Here is a 4,947-nt window from a genome sequence, read left to right as displayed (position 1 = left end):
ATCTTGTTCAAAATGTTGTATCAAAACTGCTCAATTGTGCCTAATTGGTTTATTAATACATTTTCAAGTTCATAACTTTGCACTCTCCTCAAACAATAGCATGGTATTCTTTCACTGTAACAGCTACTGTACATCAGACAGTGCAGTTAGGTTAACAAGAATTTAAGCTTTCTGCCCATATCAGATATGTCTATGTCCTGGGAAATCTTCTTGTTACTTACAACCTCATGCTAATCACATTAGCCTACGTTAGCTCAATCATCTCGCGGGGGGATACTGATCCCGTAGAGGATAATGCCCTTTTAGTGTAACACCAGATCGCAAATGAGTGCATTTCACAAATTGAATCTGTTCACAATGACATTTTATCAAGTGTTTTTAATACTTCATTTGTGGAGGTGAAGATTCTTTCAAAACTCATTTTGAGCATTTATTATGAAAGTTAACTGAAGAGGTAATGTTTATGTTAACCTATATTCTAATTCTAATAGTCTGTTTATCAAAACATCATGAACATCCTCTGTTGTCTGTCTAGAAATGGTGCTGTTACAGATACTGCTTGTGTTTGTCATCATGTGACTGCATGGGAAGATTAGAACATGTCACCACCCTTTTCTTTATGTTAGTTTAATATGAAAACAAGGTTAATTTAATTCTAACTCTGAAGATGAATAAGAACATTTAGGCCTTAAAGTAATTACATTGAAGCAAGGTGTTAGGTTGTGAACAGAGTATGAACTCAAACGGATGCAGAGAAAAGCTAAAACCAAGTTTATTCAGCCCACTGAATGCTGCATCTGCATAGCATAGCTTGTACATAACCAATCAATCATAAAGACAGTATGTCAAGTTAAGGGTGTGACTTCTCAGAAATGTTCATCTGTTTCCCAGAACTGCCTGCTGGGCTGTTGTTGAGCGGCTGGTATCACCATCCCCCCATTATCCCCCCACGTTGTTCCACCTCCACTTCTGGGAGGAACCAGGCGGGGCCACAGAGCAGGTAAGTACAGATTCTTCTCCAGTGACACCAATGCCAACGTGATACTACCTCTGTTACACTGAACACATATCCTAGATCTAGAGGAACTTGATTTACAAGTAGCAGAATGTTCTGTAGGTGTTATGATTGAGGTGATGTGTGTTCCAACTTCCACTGCCAACAAGGAACACAACTGCTTAACAAATTACATTTGAGTCAACCATACTGTTCTTCAGTCTAATCCAGCTGATCCCAGTTTTACCTGTTGTAAATCTTTTTTTATCGTAACAAACTGTTTAAAGATTCCTGACATATATTTGTTAGACTTTAACAGTTGGTATTAAATCAGTATTTCTGAAGCTTTCTTGTTTTGTTTGTTCATCATGTTTTGACCTCCAGACTCCCCCATCTCATCCCACCAACTCTGTCAGTCCACCAGGCCCCACAATGCAGCCTCCACACCACTGCAGTAACAGCCACATCTTCCCATCACAAAGCTTCAGTACTATCTCAATGTGTTGTAAGTCCTGTACAGCACTTGGTATTCATCACTGTTAAGACAATGTTACAGCTGATAACATGTAATGACATTTCCAACCTAACCAACCCCCTCTGATTCTTCTCATTCAGGAAGTACCATCCAGGATCCTGTGTTAACGTCAATGTGAAACAGCATTGACCCGTGATCACCACCAACCAGGGCTCCACAGCGGTATCCTTCGATGTCCAGGCTTCGCTCAAGATCAACTGAAGGAGATTTGGAAGGATCCCAGTGAGCAAAATTGACATTTTTTGTTGTTGTATATATGTATTTTCAACGTCTTTTGATCATAGGGATGGCCTCCCCAGAGAGCACACCAGGCAGCAAACAGCACTTTGATGTGATTGGCTGGTCAGCAGGAAGTATTATCTGGCTAAACAGAAGGGATGATGGATCTGACAGAGAATGTTTTTATGGAATGATGTCAGGTTAATATTGTCAATAAAACAGGTGAAATGTACAGAACGACTTGATTGATCAATTAATAACACACCAAACTGTTGTTTTAATACATGGAAGAATTTGATTAGTCAAGGTACAATACACAAAAACATTTATGGAATGACTAGACTAGTCAAAGTATATGGAATAACTTGAGCAGTAAATGCATGATACTGACTTGGACATTCAACATGAGACAGTCATTAGTTTTTTATCAGTTTTTCCTCTAGTGACACATTGGCCCCTTGTCAGTGGCACTAGGAGTGAAGGGCCCGACAGGCATACTGCAAATTATAATGTAATAACCAAACATTTCTGTAATAACTCATTATAATGTAATAACTTAAGGTATAATGTAATTTCCCCCATTTTAATTAAGTATTCGTTATTTCAAATGTATTAAGCATTTGCCCCAATTTCAAGTGGAGAATGTTTTAAGGCCCAGGTAAATGTGATATTCCTGTGTTTTCATATATATTTTCACATTATGATGTAATAATACTGTGAAATTCGAAAATGATAATGCCCTTTTAGTGTAACAGCTGTTTGAAAACACCACTTGACTTTTCAGCCTGTTTTGGTGGGATGGAGTTTTGGCCTGCAAAATGTGTTAATATACCAGTATCCCAGCTGAACACCAGATCCTGAATGGGTGCATTTAACCTCTATGGGACCGGCGGGACGAATTCGTCCCACCTACGTAACAGCCACTTGCAGCCTGTGGCGCGATTTTCAAAATCTTCAAAATCCTATTACTTCAATTTCTCAAACATATGACTATTTTACAGCCATTTAAAGATAAGACTCTCGTTAATCTAACCACACTGTCCGATTTCAAAAAGGCTTTACAACGAAAGCAAAACATTAGATTATGTCAGCAGAGTACCAAGCCAGAAATAATCAGACACCCATTTTTCAAGCCAGCATATAATGTCACCAAAACCCAGAAGACAGCTAAATGCAGCACTCACCTTTGATGATCTTCATCAGATGACAACCCTAGGACATTATGTTATACAATACATGCATGTTTTGTTCAATCAAGTTCATATTTATATCAAAAACCAGCTTTTACTTTAGCATGTGACGTTCAGAACTAGCATACCCCCGCAAACTTCCGGGAATTCGCTAACATTTTACTAAATTACTCACGATAAACGTTCACAAAAAGCATAACAATTATTTTAAGAATTATAGATACAGACCTCCTCTATGCACTCGATATGTCCGATTTTAAAATAGCTTTTGGTGAAAGCACATTTTGCAATATTCTAAGTACATAGCCCAGGCATCACGGCTCGCTATTTAGACACCCGGCAAGTTTAGCACTCACCATAATCATATTTACTATTATAAAAATGTCATTACCTTTTGTTGTCTTCGTCAGAATGCACACCCAGGACAGCTACTTCAATAACAAATGTTGGTTTGGTCCAAAATAATCCATCGTTATATCCGAATAGCGGCGTTTTGTTCGTATGCGTTCCAGACACTATCTGAAATAGTAAAGAAGTGTCGCGCGCTTGGCGCAATTCCTGACAATAAAATTCAAAGTATTCCATTGCCGTACGTCGAAGCATGTCAACCGCTGTTTAAAATCAATTTTTACGTCATTTTTCTCGTAGAAAAGCCGATAATATTCCGACAGGGAATCTCCTTTTCGGCAAACAGAGGAAAAAAATCCCAAAGGCGGGGCGGTCGGGGTCACGCGCATAAGCTAGTGTCTCTTGATGGGCCACTTGAGAAAGGCGATAATGTGTTTCAGCCTGGGGCTGGAATGACGACATTCTGTTTTTTCCCGGGCTATGAGAGCCTATGGAAGACGTGGGAAGTGTCACGTTAGAGCAGAGATCCTTAGTAAATGATAGAGATGGCAAAGAAGTTCCAGAAATGGTCAGACAGGCCACTTCCTGTAAAGGAATCTCTCAGGTTTTGACCTGCCATTTGAGTTCTGTTATACTCACAGACACCATTCAAACAGTTTTAGAAAATGTAGGGTGTTTTCTATCCATATGTAATAAGTATATGCATATTCTAGTTACTGAGTAGGAGTGGTAACCAGATTAAATCGGGTATGTTTTTTATCCAGCCGTGTCAATGCTGCCCCCTAGCCCTAACAGGTTAACAAATTTAATCTGTTCACTTTGATATGTTATCATTTCTGTTAAATATTTCAAATTGTGAAGGTGGAGCACAAAAAGGGGGTAAGATTCTTTTAAAACTCACTGTGAGCATTTTTGATGAAAGTTAACTAAAGAGGTGAAGTTTATGTTAACCTATATTCTATTTACAAAATTCTGTTTATCAAACAATCATGAACATCATCTGTTGTCTGCCTTGAAACGGTGCTGTTAAAGATACTGCTTGTGTTTATCATATAAATGCACGAGAAGATTAAAAACATGTCTCCGAGGCCGGGTGACAAGGGTAGATAGCTAGCCGTAAACCGGTAGACAGTGTCCTTCGTCCCGCCGGTCGGCCACTCTTTTTCTGTAGGTCTATTACAGAAGGCGAGTGCAGATGTTTGGCAGGCAGGAGCGAAGGACACTCTCTGCTGGCTAGCTAACTAGCATGCTATCTAGCTAGCACATGGTGTCCCTAACTAGCAAGCTAGCAAGTTAGCTAACACACAGTGTACCTCCAGCCTCCCAACTGCTCTGCTAGCGGGAGGCGGGGGTGACCGGTAGACAGTGTCCTTCGTCCCCGCATGTTGGGCACGGTTTTCTCCAGTACACAGCAGTAGGGAAGCAGGGGTGACACCATGTGCTTGCTAACTAGCAAGCTAGCACCAAGTTTAGCTAACTAGCAAGCTAGCTGGTTAGCTAGAACATGATGTTGCCCAGCCTCCCACCTGCTGTGCCATCGGGAAGCGGGAGCGACCAGTAGACAGTGTCCTCTGCCCCCGCCTGTCAGGCACTGTTTTCCCACAATTCTGTTAATGACATTGAGGACAGGTATTCGGCAGATGGTCACGAAGGACACTGTA

The 4,947-nt window shown here is 40.4% G+C and overlaps 1 long non-coding RNA gene across 1 annotated transcript; it reads left to right on the top strand.

The window, feature by feature from the left end:
• Window positions 1-947: 947 nt before the first annotated feature.
• Window positions 948-1,920, top strand: LOC123732221 (uncharacterized). The gene is made up of 3 exons (XR_006763001.1): window positions 948-1,000; window positions 1,379-1,499; window positions 1,610-1,920. It is a non-coding gene; the product is annotated as an uncharacterized lncRNA (long non-coding RNA).
• Window positions 1,921-4,947: the final 3,027 nt, after the last annotated feature.

The sequence above is a fragment of the Salmo salar genome, unplaced genomic scaffold (assembly GCF_905237065.1).
Source record: "Salmo salar unplaced genomic scaffold, Ssal_v3.1, whole genome shotgun sequence".
NCBI lineage: Eukaryota > Metazoa > Chordata > Actinopteri > Salmoniformes > Salmonidae > Salmo > Salmo salar.
This window is presented reverse-complemented; position numbering and strand designations above follow the sequence as displayed.